Genomic DNA, 17,058 nt, shown 5'->3' with positions numbered 1-17,058 from the left:
CCTAAATCACTAGTGTCTCAAAGGGCTGCACAAACCACCACGACATCCTCGGTAGGCCCACATAAGGGCAAGGAAAACTCACACCCAGTGGGACGTGGGTGACAATGATGACTATGAGAACCTTGGAGAGGAGGAAAGCAATGGATGTCGAGCGGGTCTAACATGATACTGTGAAAGTTCAATCCATAATGGATCCAACACAGTCGCGAGAGTCCAGTCCAAAGCGGATCCAACACAGCAGCGAGAGTCCCGTTCACAGCGGAGCCAGCAGGAAACCATCCCAAGCGGAGGCGGATCAGCAGCGCAGAGATGTCCCCAGCCGATACACAGGCGAGCAGTACATGGCTACCGGATCGGACCGGACGCCCTCCACAAGGGAGAGTGGGACATAGGAGAAAAAGAAAAGAAACGGCAGATCAACTGGTCTAAAAAGGGAGCCTTGCTTGTTCAATATTCAATATTCAATTTTTTTTTTTTTTTTTTTTTTCCAAGATGGCGCTGCTGTAGTGGCTGCTGTAGGCAGGAGCTCTGTGCTCTTGTGTCATCCTTTTGTGTTTCCCTCATGTTTTCATGTGTTATTATATTTTTTGGCATTTTGGTCCGGGACCCTTTGGGACTGTGTGACAAGGGGTGGCACTTTCGTGACCTCTGTGGTGCTTTTTTTTGTGGACTTTTGGATCTTGCCTCCCGGGAGCCTTTTGGCCATGGAGACCAGCTGCTGGGTCTCTGCTACACCGGAGTCTGTTTGGAGGGACTGGAGGAGATGTGGATGAGGGGACAGGGCTGCGGAGCTGGCACTGAGCTACTGGGACGGAGAGGCTTCGCGGTGTCTTGGCTGGGTGAGCAGGTGTCGGACACATCAGTCACCTTGGACGTATCCTCGCTCATCCATGCGGACTGGACACTGGCCGAGAGTGGAGTCGGCTGTCTTGGTTGCTTTGTTGGGTCTGCTCCTGTCTCTGGCCATGCTCCCTCGTCCCCAGCGAACAATGGCGTGGAACACCGCAGAGGCCACAACAGTGGATATGTTTCTTTTACTTTTTATTCATAGCTGTATGTAGAAGTGTCTGGTTGTATCTGCTGCTTTAATGTCTTTAATGTCCTCTGTGTTCTTTGATGTTTGATGTTTCCCTCTTACACACATGGAAGAGGGATGTGTACTATGGCTATGAGTTGTTGTTATTTTTTTGTTTTTGTTTTTTTTCCCTTGGCCTCAGTCTGCACCCCCACTCCAGGGCCCAGGCTAAGACCGATTTTTTTTAATTTTATTTTAATCTTCTATTCTTTTCTTCCCCCCGGCCCCCATGTTTACCTGTATGTCATTTTTTTTTTGTAAGGGGCGCTGGAAGCCGGCAGACCTGTCAGCGATCCTGTTCTGTCTCCCTGTAATGTTTGTCTGATCTTGAATGGGATTGTGCTGAAAATTGTAATTTTCCTGAAGGAACTCTCCTGACGGAATAAATAAAGTACTATCTAATCTAATCTAATATTCAATGAAAAACTTGTTTGGGTCCCTATTAAAAGTTTAATTTGTTCAACCTCGGCCCGCGGATTTTTTCAGTTTTAAATTTTGGCTCACTCTGTATTTGAGTTTGACACCCCTGCCCTAGAGGTTAAAAAAAATCAATGTGATGTATTGGTATTGAAAATGAAAAATATCAAAATGACGTGCGGCCCTCAGTGGAATAAGGTTGGACACTCTTGTTATACTCTATGATTTTATAGCAAAAGATACCTTTTTTCTCTAAAGTCTGGCTAACATGGTACAAATACTAACTGAATAATTTGCTTTCCCTTTCATAATTTGCTGTTCTTCAGTGCTCTCCTTCAAGAAGGTCAATAGTAAAACAACATCAGAGACAATTGATTCCAAAAAAAAGGGTCATTTATTGAACATCAGTACTAAGTCCCATCACAGTTCATACAAGCCGCAGTACAGTTCTGTTTTCATACGTTCATCACCTTAATTGAAACCACTTGTTGTTGTTTGTTATTGGCGTGGATTCCCATTTTCCGCGACCATAGCAAGGTTGACGTGCTGCTGCCATGCCAAAAGAACTGAGCCCATAGATGACACCTGGAGATGCCACCATCTATGGAATTCAGTTCTCATAGTAGAGCACAGAGCCTCGTAATAATAACAAAGATATAGTAGAAATTGTATTTATGATATGTTCAATGCCACTTTTTAAAAACAAACATCAACAAACACCTGCGACGAGATGGCGACTTGTCCTGTGTGTACGCCGCCTTCCGCCCGATTGTAGCTGAGATAGGCACCAGCGACCCCAGAGGGAATAAGCGGTAGAAAATGGATGGATTTATTGAACACATTTATTGAACAGGTTTAATCAGACCCAAGTAATTTGCTTCCTCCCCAGAGCCAAAACCTACTAAAACATCAACTTAGTTGTCATACACTGCTCATAAACTAATGAAAAAGAAGACAAAAGACTTAAAACCATAGAAACTCACCAGTTAAAGATGAACGACCCACTTGACAACACTAACAGTATTTGTATTAAACTTTGCAAGATTGAGTGGGATATAGAAGGACATCCAGCAGCATTTTACTGTGTGTGTGTGTGTGTGTGTGTGTGTGTGTGTGTGTGTGTGAGCAGCATTACTGCATGGAGTTCATTTATAAAGTACAAAATGGAATTTTAAACATCCTTATTTTGATAAAAGTATGTCCACATGCTGAATAGAAACGAAACTGAATGGTCACTTTTAGCCTGTTAAGAGTATTTTGCGTATTTTTTTCCTTCTTTATTCCAGGAAATGTTTTACAATCACCGAAATGACGACCAGTGGCTGCTGGTCTGATAGCGCCATGATCACAGTCAAATGTGACTCATCAGTTACAGTACAAGCACCAGGAAGAACAGATAACCCAATGGAACCAGGAAGTTTTCAAAGTCACAAACAATGGCAGGGTTTTCTTCTTCCAAAATGCTAATTCATTCATCAGATTGACAGAGATCATGCCAGATAAGGTTCATGTCTTTCAAGGACACGAACAATCGAAGAAAGGCCACACCTGTGATGTTCAGGAAACAAAACTGTGATAAGAGAAGTGACAAACAACCGGTTCAACCTCTATGAAGAAACTAGCGAGTAATAAAGTTCAGTTCACATAGCAAGACGATGTAATTATGTTTGCATTTTCTGGAAGGAAACTTATCCCTTTTTTTTTTTATCTTCCAACTTTTTTTGCCTGTTCAAATGATTAATTGAGTCCGGTCATCAACCTTAATACTCGCCTCTCCAGTCGTCAGCAGCTTTAAAAACGGTTCTCTCCACATTAAATGAACATAATGGAAGCCATCTCTTCGCTCCTTCGTTTCCTAGTGTAAAATACTGTACCGTCTTGATATCCTGCTCCGACCTTAAATACCAGCATCTTTCACATCGCCCGGCTTCCCTCCCACCCTCCCTCCCTCATCGCTATCAGTTATTCATGCACTCCCTCCCTTCGGCAAGCCCAACAGTCACTTCCCAGTAAGAAGGAAACAGTGGGAGTCAACACTACGCCCCCACACAGTGAATCAACAAATAATAGTTTCAGAGGAAAACCATCCGACTGGCCCTGCCCCCTTCTTCTCATAAGGCGACGCAAGGGGAAAGGCTGTGTCTGTTGCATATTGCGGGAGCCAGGAATTCCCCCTCAGGCTCACGTACAGCTGTCGACCTGACGACACGATGACGAAGCCGACACACATGCGGGCCCGGCTTACTTAAACAGAAACTGGGTTTGGTTCTTTGTAAGAGAAATATTTGATACTAGGCATTTTTCAATCAATAGCCATTCGTCATGAGTGTTAAACGAACCATTATGGCTAGTAAGCTGTCTTTGTAACAAGTATGATGATAGGCCAAGTATAGGAATTACGTACTGTTTGCGGATGACTCGGCCCTGCTGGTATCCGGCAAGGACAAGTCACAGGTGGAACAAATCCTCAGTGCCGAACTCCTCAATATTTGCACCTGGCTCGCTGACAACAAGCTATCCATACACTAAGGTAAAACGGAATCCATCCTATTTGGGTCCCATATCAAACTTAAGGTCAGTGACTTCACTATAAAAGTGGGAGACATTGTTATGACCAGGAAGGATGAGATCACCTACCTAGGTTCCATTCTAGAGGCTAATCTTTCCTGTGATAAAATGGCAACCAAGGTGATCAAAAAGGTCAACCAAAGAACGAGATTCCTCTACAGCAGGGGTGCCCACACTTTTTCTGCAGGCGAGCTACTTTTCAATTGACCAACTCGAGGGGATCTACCTCATTTATATATATCATTTATATTGAAAGAGACATTTTTGTAAACAAGTTAAATGTGTTTAATGATAATACAAGCATGTGTAACACATATAGATGTCTTTCTTTCACGAAGACAAGAATATAAGTTGGTGTATTACCTGATTCTGATGACTTGCATTGATTGGAATCAGACAGTAATGATGATAACGCCCACATTTTCAAATGGAGGAGAAAAAAAGTTGTCCTTTCTGTACAATACCACATGAAAGTGGTTGGTTTTTGGCATCTAATTCATCCAGCTTCCATACACTTTACAAGAAAAACATTGGCGGCAAATTCCGTAGCTTGCTTGATTGACATTCACGGCACCCGAGGGTCTTGTGAGATGACGCTGGCTGCTGCCAGTTCATTATTATGAAAAAATGACAGAGAGGAAGGCGAGAAACACTTTTTATTTCAACAGACTTTCGCGCCGTCCCTTCCGTCAAAACTCTAAAGGCTGACTGCACCTTTCCTATCTTCACAATAAAAGCCCTGCTTCATGCTGCCTGCGCTAACAAAATAAGAGTCTCGGAAAGCTGGCGTGCACAGGTGATGTGCACGCCAGCTTTCTGAGGGATCGCTTGTGCACGCCAGTTTTCCGAGACTCTGTATTTAGTTAGCGCAGGCAGCATGAAGCAGGGCTTTTATTGTGAAAATAGGAAATGTGCAGTCGGCCTTTAGAGTTTAGACGGAAGGTACGGCGCGAGAGTCTGTTGAAATAAAAAGTATTTCTCGCCTTTCTCTCGGTCATTTTTAATAATAATGATCTTGCAGCAGCCAGCGTCATCTCACAAGACCCTCCGGTACCATGAATGTCATTTAAGTGACGTCTTGGTGAAGATTGATGATCACTAATTTTTTAGGTCTATTTTTTTTAAAAGCCTGGCTGGAGATCGACTGACACACCCCCCGCGGTCGACTGGTAGCTCGCGATCGACGTAATGGGAACCCCTGCTCTACAGAATCTCCTCTCTGGTCAACAAAAGCACCTTGAGGATTCTAGCGGGAACTCTCATTCAACCCTTCTTCGATTACGCTTGCACCTCCTGGTACCCCAGCACCTCCAAAACCCTCAAATCTAGACTCCAAACATCCCAGAAGAAGCTAGTCCGGTTACTTTTAGACCTCCACCCCAGATCACACCTCAATCCAACCCACTTCTCCAAAGTGGGCTGGCTCAGGGTGGAGGACAGAGTAAAACAACTTGCACTGAGCCTAGTCTATAAAATCCGCTACACCTCCTTGATACCGAAGTACATGTCAAACTACTTCCTTAACGTAAATGACCGCCATAACCACAACACCAGGGGGAGCTCCACAAACCACGTTAAACCCAGATTCCGATCTAACAAAGGTCTTAACTCATTCTCTTTCTATGCCACATCAATGTGGAATGCACTCCCAACAGGTATAAAAGTAAGTGCATCTCTATATTCCTTCAAAACCGCTCTAAAACAACACCTCCAGGCAACTTCAACACTTTACTAATACCCTCCTCCATTCACATCCCATCTCCCCGGATTATAAACAACTCAAATGTACTTCTAATGTATATACTTGTTCTTATGCTATGTGAACTCACTATGTTCTCTGCTGGCTGTACATATCCTACTAAATAAGACCTACACTGTCTCAATGTCCACATTTCTCTGTTGATGCAATTGTTGATGACTGAAGTTCTGATATCAACCAAAGCTCCTCATCCCACCCCCCGGATTGTAAATAATGTAAATAATTCAATGTACATACTATGATGATTAACTTGTGTGATGACTGTATTATGTTGATAGTATATATTTGTACCATGAATTGATTAACGTGGACCCCGACTTAAACAAGTTGAAAAACTTATTTGGGTGTTACCATTTAGTGGTCAATTGTACGGAATATGTACTGTACTGTGCAATCTACTAATAAAAGTATCAATCAATCAATCAAAGATTTGTTGATTAATCACGTCTTGAAGCAATTGAGGCAAATGATTGAATTACTTGACTGCTGCCAGCAGACTCTGAATCAGGCTGCTAATGAGTGTCCTGATCTGATAGTGATATTGGACATCGGTCCAATATCATCAAAAAATACGTATTGGATGATATAGGTTTGCATCTAAAATCTCTGATATAATCTCCGATACAAGCAGTCTTGTAGCGTGTTTATTCGTGCAAAGCTGGACAGCCAGTTAGCAGCTAGGGGTCCTCCACTAAGTCTATGAAAGTTCTAATTCATCCGGGTCATTGTAATCTCATTCAATCGAACGCAACTGGACTGTTTGGTTTGTCTTAGAAGAGGTTTCGTCTCTCATCTGACTAGACATCAGCAGTTAATTCTCATAGACTTACATTGGTCAGAATCAGAAGTACTTCATCAGATGTAGTCTTAGACTTAGATTGGTCGGATCTAGTCTGGTGGCTGGTGCCAAAACCCCAAATGTTTATACTCCAAAACCAGGAAGATTTGTCTTGGCACGGAGGGCTGTGCCCTATTGTAGTGAGAAAAACAACAGTTTTGATGCAAACGAGCAATCTTACTGTCAAAACCAATGACAGTCTTTGAAGTGTAATTTCCCTTCATTAGCATTGAGGTATTGTATAGCACAAGGGTGTCAAACTCAAATACAGAGTGGGCCAAAATGTAAAACTGAACAAAGCCGCGGGCCAAGGTTGAACAAATCAACCTTTCAATAGGGACCCAAAAAAGTTTTGCATTGCATACTAAACAAGCAAGGCTTATATAACTTTATAGTCACATGCAAAATCGAGTTTCAAATAATAATAATAATAATTAAAAAATATCAATGGCATATCAAATAAAATTTAAAAACACATTTAATGCCTCTTTTCTATTTGCAGCCTTCTGAGGTAAATATCAAAATATAATATAGTGTCCGGAAAGAGTTAGTGCTGCAAGGGATTCTGGAAATTTGTTCTGTTGTGTTTATGTTATGTTACAGTGCAGATGTTCTCCCGAAATGTGTTTGTGATTTTTGTTTGGTGTGAGTTCACAGTGTGGCGCATATTTGGAACAGTGTTAAAGTTGTTTATACACAACAAATACCCACAATCCTTTGTATTCATGACACTTCCTGACTATTTTATACACCCCGCTAGCAGCAAACCCCGCCCCCGTGCGTCGGTAAGGATGGGCGGTGTTGGGGGCGCGGGGGTATAAAATATATTCAGGAAGTCTCACGGATACAAAGGATTGTGGGTATTTGTTGTGTTGCGTTTACGCTGTGTTACTGTGAGGATGTTCTCCCGAAATGTGTTTGTCGTTCCTAATTGGTGTGGCTTCACAGCGTGGCGCATATTACTAAGAGTGTTAAAATTGTTTATATCACAACCATGAGTGTACTCTGTGTCACCCAGTATGCCTTGCAGTCGTGTGCGTGTTGCCGCGGAAGGTTCTCATAGTCATCATTGTCACCGATGTCCCACTGGGTGTGAGTTTTCCTTGCCCTTATGTGGGCCTACCGAGGATGTCGTAGTGGTTTGTGCAGCCCTTTGAGACACTAGTGATTTAGGGCTATATAAGTAAACATTGATTGATTGATTGATATTTATTCATTGAATTTTATTTTTGTCTTAAAAAATAAAAGTATTGTGTGTTTTTTTCGCAAACAAAGCTGTCGCCCGTGATGTATACACAGCAGGTCACTAAACGCTGCAATTTCAAAGCTGACCTCTTCTGTCAGAAGAAGAGCTAACAAGATGTCATAAACAGGCTGAAGGCACACACATTTTTACATCAGGGGTCACCAATCTTTTTTAAACCAAGAGCTACTTCTTGGGTACTGATTAATGCCAAGGGCTACCAGTTTGATACACACTTTAATAAATTGCCAGAAAACCACAATTTGCTCAATTTACCTTTAATAAACAAATTTATATATATAAAAAAATGGGTATTTCTGTCTGTCATTCCGTCTTATATTTTTTTTTACTTTTATGGAAGTTTTTTTTGTAGAGAATAAATGATGAAAAAAACACTTAATTGAACGGTTTAAAAGAGGAGAAAACACGAAAAAAATGAAAATAAATTTTAAAACATAGTTTATCTTCCATTTCGACTCTTTAAAATTCAAAATTCAAGCCAAAAAAATTAATAGAAAAACTAGCTAATTCGAATATTTTTGAAAAAGATTAAAAGAGAATTTATGGAACATCTTTAGTAATTTTTCCTGATTAAGATTAATTTTAGAATTTTGATGACATGTTTTAAATAGGTTAAAATCCAATCTGGACTTTGTCAGAATATATACCAAATTGGACCAAGCTATATTTCTAACAAAGACAAATCATTATTTCTTCTAGATTTTCCAGAGCTAAAATTTTAAAAGAAATTCAAAAGACTTTGAAACAAGATTTAAATTTGATTCTACAGATTTTCTAAATTTGCCGGAATAACTTTTTTGAATTTTAATCATGATAAATTTGAAGAAATATTTCACAAATATTCATTGTCGAAAACACAGAAGCTAAAATGAACAATTAAATTAAAATGTACTTATTATTCTTTACAATAATAAAAGTTGTGTCCTGAGCAAGACACTTCACCCTTGCTCCTGATGGGTGCTGGTTGGCGCCTTGCATGGCAGCTCCCTCCATCAGTGTGTGAATGTGTGTGTGAATGGGTAAATGTGGAAGTAGTGTCAAAGCGCTTTGAGTACCTTGAAGGTAGAAAAGCGCTATACAAGTACAACCCATTTATTTATTTATTTATTTATATACAACAACGCTTCTGGATTCGATAATGGAATCGATAAGGAATCGGTTCGATAATCCATCCATCCATCATCTTCCGCTTATCCGAGGTCGGGTCGCGGGGGCAACAGCCTAAGCAGGGAAGCCCAGACTTCCCTATCTCCAGCCACTTCGTCTAGCTCTTCCCGGGGGATCCCGAGGCGTTCCCAGGCCAGCCGGGAGACATAGTCTTCCCAACGTGTCCTGGGTCTTCCCCGTGGCCTCCTACCAGCTGGACGTGCCCTAAACACCTCCCTAGGGAGGCGTTCGGGTGGCATCCTGACCAGATGCCCGAACCACCTCATCTGGCTCCTCTCGATGTGGAGGAGCAGCGGCTTTACGTTGAGCTCCTCCCGGATGGCAGAGCTTCTCACCCTATCTCTAAGGGAGAGACCCGCCACACGGTGGAGGAAACTCATTTCGGCCGCTTGTACCCGTGATCTTATCCTTTCGGTCATGACCCAAAGCTCATGACCATAGGTGAGGATGGGAACGTAGATCGACCGGTAAATTGAGAGCTTTGCCTTCCGGCTCAGCTCCTTCTTCACCACAACGGATCGATACAACGTCCGCATTACTGAAGACGCCGCACCGATCCGCCTGTCGATCTCACCATCCACTCTTCCCCCACTCGTGAACAAGACTCCTAGGTACTTGAACTCCTCCACTTGGGGCAGGGTCTACTCCCCAACCCGGAGATGGCACTCCACCCTTTTCCGGGCGAGAACCATGGACTTGGACTTGGAGGTGCTGATTCTCATTCCGGTCGCTTCACACTCGGCTGCGAACCGATCCAGTGAGAGCTGAAGATCCCGGCCAGATGAAGCCATCAGGACCACATCATCTGCAAAAAGCAGAGACCTAATCCTGCGGTCACCAAACCAGAACCCCTCAACGCCTTGACTGCGCCTAGAAATTCTGTCCATAAAAGTTATGAACAGAATCGGTGACAAAGGACAGCCTTGGCGGAGTCCAACCCTCACTGGAAACGTGTCGGTTCGATAAGAGAATTCGATAATGGCATCGAAATCCGAGGCAGAATATGAACTCTAAAACCTTATTGTCATCCCTTTAAACTAGATGTATTTTCTTCACGAAACACATTTTCCAGGATGTTTACCAACATCAGCATGTGTCACATCCACAGGTTTTTGAAACTAAACACACCCCATGCAAGAATGGGGAAGTTTCTATTCTACTTTTTTTACCCCCCACTGAAGGAGTAAATGGTGAAAACCACCAGAATTAAGCGTGAAGCCCTTTCCTTTTCGGAATGAGGCTTCCAGAAACCCCACAGGCTCACAGACCCACCACTGACGTACCGTGACGCCCGAATCCACTTTCCAGCAACATCCTCGGGCAGCCGGGATAAGTTGCAATTGACATTTCGTATTGGACTTCAGAAACAAGCCCCTGCTTTCATGCTGCTGTTTGAACTTGGGGGGAAATCACTCGCAAAGGTCACTGAGCCCATTTCCTTTCTTTCCTCCCAGTGTGGCTAAATAGACCGGGAAAACCGCCCTTTCAAATTCTACTCCCTGGAAGATGTCTATAGGAAAGGTGTGTGTGTTGGCGAGTTAGGGAAGGTGCGGGAATGTTTATTTTCTCGGCACGTCATGTCATATTCATACATTGAAGCGGATAGATCAATCAATCAATCAATCAATGTTTACTTATATAGCCCTAAATCACTAGTGACTTTAAGGTTTTACTACTTACGTATAAAATACTACACGGTCTAGCTCCAGCCTATCTTGTCGATTGTATTGTACCATATGTCCCGGCAAGAAATCTGCGTTCAAAAGACTCCGGCTTATTAGTGATTCCCAGAGCCTAAAATAAGTCTGCGGGCTATAGAGCGTTTTCCGTTCGGGCTCCAGTACTCTGGAATGCCCTCCCGGTAACAGTTCGAGATGCTACCTCAGTAGAAGCATTTAAGTCTCACCTTAAAACTCATCTGTATACTCTAGCCTTTAAATAGACCTCCTTTTTAGACCAGTTGATCTGCCGCTTCTTTTCTTTCTCCTATGTCCCCCCCTCCCTTGTGGAGGGGGTCCGGTCCGATGACCATGGATGAAGTACTGACTGTCCAGAGTCGAGACCCAGGATGGACCGCTCGTCGGGACCCAGGATGGACCGCTCGCCTGTATCGGTTGGGGACATCTCTACGCTGCTGATCCGCTTGAGATGGTTTCCTGTGGACGGGACTCTCACTGCTGTCTTGGAGCCACTATGGATTGAACTTTCACAGTATCATGTTAGACCCGCTCGACATCCATTGCTTTCGGTCCCCTAGAGGGGGGGGGTTGCCCACATCTGAGGTCCTCTCCAAGGTTTCTCATAGTCAGCATTGTCACTGGCGTCCCACTGGATGTGAATTCTCCTTGCCCACTGGGTGTGAGTTTTCCTTGCCCTTTTGTGGGTTCTTCCGAGGATGTTGTAGTCGTAATGATTTGTGCAGCCCTTTGAGACATTTGTGATTTGGGGCTGTATAGATAAACATTGATTGATTGATTGATAGTGTCTCAAAGGGCTGCACAAACCACCACGACATCCTCGGTAGGCCCACATAAGGGCAAGGAAAACTCACACCCGGTGGGACGTCGGTGACAATGATGACTATGAGAACCTTGGAGAGGAGGAAAGCAATGGATGTCGAGCGGGTCTAACATGATACTGTGAAAGTTCAATCCACAATGGATCCAACACAGCAGCGAGAGTCCCGTTCACAGCGGAGCCAGCAGGAAACCATCCCAAGCGGAGGCGGATCAGCAGCGCAGAGATGTCCCCAGCCGATACACAGGCAAGCAGTACATGGCCACCGGATCGGACCGGACTCCCTCCACAAGGGAGAGTGGGACATAGGAGAAAAAGAAAAGAAACGGCAGATCAACTGGTCTAAAAAGGGAGTCTATTTAAAGGCTAGAGTATACAAATGAGTTTTAAGGTGAGACTTAAATGCTTCTACTGAGGTGGCATCTCAAACTGTTACCGGGAGGGCATTCCAGAGTACTGGAGCCCGAACGGAAAACGCTCTATAGCCCGCAGACTTTTTTTGGGGTTTGGGAATCACTAACAAGCCGGAATCCTTTGAACGTAGATTTCTTGCCGGGACATATGGTACAATACAATCAGCAAGATAGGATGGAGCTAGACCGTGTAGTATTTTATACGTAAGTAGTAAAACCTTAAAGTCACATCTTAAGTGCACAGGAAGCCAGTGCAGGTGAGCCAGTACAGGTGTAATGTGATCAAACTTTCTTGTTCTTGTCAAAAGTCTAGCAGCCGCATTTTGTACCAACTGTAATCTTTTAATGCTAGACATGGGGAGACCCGAAAATAATACGTTACAGTAATCGAGACGAGACGTAACAAACGCATGGATAATGATCTCGGCGTCTTTAGTGGACAGAATGGAGCGAATTTTAGCGATATTACGGAGATGAAAGAAGGCCGTTTTAGTAACGCTTTTAATGTGTGCCTCAAAGGAGAGAGTTGGGTCGAAGATAATACCCAGATTCTTTACCGTGTCGCCTTGTTTAATTGTTTGGTTGTCAAATGTTAGAGTTGTATTATTAAATAGAGTTCGGTGTCTAGCAGGACCGATAATCAGCATTTCCGTTTTTTTGGCGTTGAGTTGCAAAAAGTTAGCGGACATCCATTGTTTTATTTCATTAAGATGCGATCCTATGCTAAATGGAAGCAGCATTTTCCAGTATGTATGGTACGAGTGTCCATGTATGAGGATATGAATGCCATATATATTATTTTATGGGTTTTCAAGACCTTGACACAGTTGGAGATTTACAGCATTGTTTTGTTATTGAGAATAATATAAACTGCAATGTCTATGACCCTGAGCAACTAAAGTCCTTATATGATTTTTATAATTACTCATTTTTACATTTGAATGTTAGAAGCCTGAATAAACATCACACTGATTTAGCCTCTCTACTTTCCAATATGAGCTGTATGTTTAACTTTAGGGCTTCACGGTGGCAGAGGGGTTAGTGCGTCTGCCTCACAATACGAAGGTCCTGCAGTCCTGGGTTCAAATCCAGCCTCGGGATCTTTCTGTGTGGAGTTTGCATGTTCTCCCCGTGAATGCGTGGGTTCCCTCCGGGTACTCCGGCTTCCTCCCACTTCCAAAGACATGCACCTGGGGATAGGTTGATTGGCAACACTAAATTGGCCCTAGTGTGTGAATGTTGTCTGTCTATCTGTGTTGGCCCTGCGATGAGGTGGCGACTTGTCCCGGGTGTACCCCGCCTTCCGCCTGATTGTGGCTGAGATAGGCGCCAGCGCCCCCCGCGACCCCAAAAAGGGAATAAGCGGTAGAAAATGGATGGATGGACATTTTTGTTAACAAGTTAAATGTGTTTAATGATAATACAAGCATGTTTAACACACATAGATTCCTTTCTTTCACAAAGACAAGAATATAAGTTGGTGTATTACCTGATTCTAATGACTTGCATTGATTGGAATTAGACAGTGGTGCTGATAACATCCGCATTTTCAAATGGAGGAAAAAAAAAAGTCCTCCTTTCTGTCCAATACCACATGAAAGTGGTTGGATTTGGCATCTCATTTGTCCAACTTGCATACTCGTTTTTAAACACTTTATGAGAGTAGCATATGTGTGTGGCCCTTTAATGTCTGGCAGCAGGTGAGTGACGTCAGTGACTGTGCGGGTGGGCAAGCAAGTGAGAAAGCGGTCGCTGAGGGCGGGGGAGAAATACATTGGCATCAAACTCCGTAGCTTGCTAACTTTCTGAGACTCTTATTTTGTTAGCACAGGCAGGATGAAACAGGTCTTTTATGGTGAAGACAGGAACTGTGCTGTCGGTCTTTAGAGTTTTGACAGTAGGTACGGAGTCTCTAGAAATAAAATGTGTTTCTCTGCGTCCGCCCTGTTAGTGATTTTTTTCTTAAATATGAGCTCGCAGCAGCCAGCGTCATCTCACAAGATCCTCGGGTGCCGAGAATGTCAAACAACTGACGAAAGTGAAGTCTTGGTATGATTGATGATTGCTCATTTTTATGTCTATTTTTTAATGCCTGGCTTGAGATCGACTGACACACCCTCCGAGATCGACCAGTCGATCGCGATCGACGTAATGGGCACCCCTGCTCTAGAGCCAGATGTGGATCTTTTGATGACTGCATCTGGCTCTCAGATAAATCTTAGCTGACATTGTTTAACATGATAAGTAATGAATAATTCCGCTGGTAATCACAGTGTTAAAAATAACGTTCAAATTATAAAACATTCTCATGCATTTTAATCCAACCATCAATTTCCATTACACCTGTTCAAGAAGTCGCATTGATGGTAAGAAGTATTATATTTATTATTGGTTAGCTTTAGAATAACAATGTTATTAAAAAGAATAAGAGACTTATTATAGTCTAAAAATGTTGGTCTTACTTAAAAATACACACATTTAATTGTATTCAGTGTTAAAAAATATTTTTTGGCTCTCACGGAAATACATTTTCGGTAGGTTGTGACGGTATAATAAGTCTCTTCTTCATTTTAATAACATTGTTATTTTGAAGCTAACCAATAATAAATAAAATACTTCTTAATGCGACTTCTTGAAATTGTGGGGTAGAAAACGGATGGATGGATTAAAATGCATTAGAAAGTTTTATATTTTCAACGTTGTTTTTAACACTTTAACACGTACCATGAATTGATTAACGTGGACCCCGACTTAAACAAGTTGAAAAACGTATTGGGGTGTTACCATTTAGTGGTCAATTGTACGGAATATGTACTGTACTGTGCAATCTACTAATAAAAGTATCAATCAATCAATCAATCAATCAATCAAAACTGTGATTACAAGCGGAATTATTCATTATCGTGTTAAGCAATGTCAACTAAGGTTTATCTGAGAGCCAGATGCAGTCATCAAAAGAGCCACATCTGGCTCGAGAGCCAAAAAGGTTCCCTACCCCTGCCCTATAACATCTGCATGACATGAAATTATCCATCCATTCATTTTCTACCGCTTATTCCCTTTCGGGGTCGCGGGGGGCGCTGGCGCCTATCACAGCTACAATCGGGCGGAAGGCGGGGTACACCCTGGACAAGTCGCCACCTCATCGCAGGGCCAACACAGATAGACAGACAACATTCACACACTAGGACCAATTTAGTGTTGCCAATCAACCTATCCCCAGGTGCATGTCTTTGGAGGTGGGAGGAAGCCGGAGTACCCGGAGGGAACCCACGCACTCACGGGGAGAACATGCAAACTCCACACAGAAAGATCCCGAGCCTGGATTTGAACCCAGGACTGCAGGACCTTCGTATTGTGAGGCAGACGCACTAACCCCTCTGCCACCGTGAAGTCTGACGTGAAATTATTATTTATTTATTTTTTATTTTTTATTCTTTTTTTGGGGGGGGGGGGCGGCGTGGCGCAGTGGGAGAGTGGCCGTGCGCAACCCGAGCGTCCCTGGTTCAATTCCCACCTAGTACCAACCTCGTCACGTCCGTTGTGTCCTGAGCAAGACACTTCACCCTTGCTCCTGATGGGTGCTGGTTAGCGCCTTGCATGGCAGCTCCCTCCATCAGTGTGTGAATGTGTGTGTGAATGGGTAAATGTGGAAGTAGTGTCAAAGCACTTTGAGTACCTTGAAGGTAGAAAAGCGCTATACAAGTACAACCCATTTATCATTTATTATGACAATAATTGGTTGACACAAACGGAATGGCAATCACTTTTACCTACAAAGGACACACAGCTAAGTAGTTAGCTTCCTATTAGCAATTTTAATCAATCAATCAATCAATGTTTACTTATATAGCCCTAAATCACTAGTGTCTCATCCATCCATCCATCCCCATCCATTTTCTACCGCTTATTCCCTTTCGGGGTCGCGGGGGGCGCTGGCGCCTATCTCAGCTACAATCGGGCGGAAGGCGGGGTACACCCTGGACAAGTCGCCACCTCATCGCAGGGCCAACACAGATAGACAGACAACATTCACACACTAGGGCCAATTTAGTGTTGCCAATCAACCTATCCCCAGGTGCATGTCTTTGGAAGTGGGAGGAAGCCGGAGTACCCGGAGGGAACCCACGCATTCACGGGGAGAACATGCAAACTCCACACAGAAAGATCCCGAGCCTGGATTTGAACCCAGGACTGCAGGACCTTCGTATTGTGAGGCAGACGCACTAACCCCTCTGCCACCGTGAAGTCTGACGTGAAATTATTATTTATTTATTTTTTATTTTTTATTCTTTTTTTGGGGGGGGCGGCGTGGCGCAGTGGGAGAGTGGCCGTGCGCAACCCGAGGGTCCCTGGTTCAATTCCCACCTAGTACCAACCTCGTCACGTCCGTTGTGTCCTGAGCAAGACACTTCACCCTTGCTCCTGATGGGTGCTGGTTGGCGCCTTGCATGGCAGCTCCCTCCATCAGTGTGTGAATGTGTGTGTGAATGGGTAAATGTGGAAGTAGTGTCAAAGCGCTTTGAGTACCTTGAAGGTAGAAAAGCGCTATACAAGTACAACCCATTTATCATTTATTATGACAATAATTGGTTGACACAAACGGAATGGCAATCACTTTTACCTACAAAGGACACACAGCTAAGTAGTTAGCTTCCTATTAGCAATTTTAATTTTACATTAATTTCCATATTGTGTAAAGCAGTGGTCCCCAACCTTTTTGTATCTGCGGACCGGTCAACGCTTAATAATTTGTCCCGCGGCCCGGGGGGGGGTGTCCTTTTTTTCCTCTTTTTTTTTCTTTCATCTTTGTCATGAAAAAGGGACGTTTTTGTCATGAAAAAGGGGAGTTTTTTGTGGTCGGTGCACTATTTGTAAGAGTATATTGTGTTTTTTATGTTGATTTAATAAAAATTAAAAATATATATATATATTTTTTTTTTAAATAAAAAATTCTTCTGCGGCCCGGTACCAATCGGGCCACGGCCCGGTGGTTGGGGACCACTGGTGTAAAAGACCCAAAAAAAGATGCCCTGCCCT

General features: G+C 43.3%; 1 long non-coding RNA gene across 1 annotated transcript; it reads right to left on the bottom strand.

The window, feature by feature from the left end:
* Positions 1-1,867: 1,867 nt before the first annotated feature.
* LOC133558946 (uncharacterized) lies at positions 1,868-3,423 on the bottom strand. Its single transcript, XR_009808065.1, has 2 exons — positions 3,252-3,423; positions 1,868-3,040 (listed from the first exon to the last, which is right to left on the bottom strand). It is a non-coding gene; the product is annotated as an uncharacterized LOC133558946 (long non-coding RNA).
* Positions 3,424-17,058: the final 13,635 nt, after the last annotated feature.

This window comes from Nerophis ophidion, linkage group LG09 (assembly GCF_033978795.1).
Source record: "Nerophis ophidion isolate RoL-2023_Sa linkage group LG09, RoL_Noph_v1.0, whole genome shotgun sequence".
NCBI lineage: Eukaryota > Metazoa > Chordata > Actinopteri > Syngnathiformes > Syngnathidae > Nerophis > Nerophis ophidion.
The sequence above is the reverse complement of the archived record's forward strand: the minus strand, read 5'-3'. Positions and strand labels throughout refer to the sequence as shown.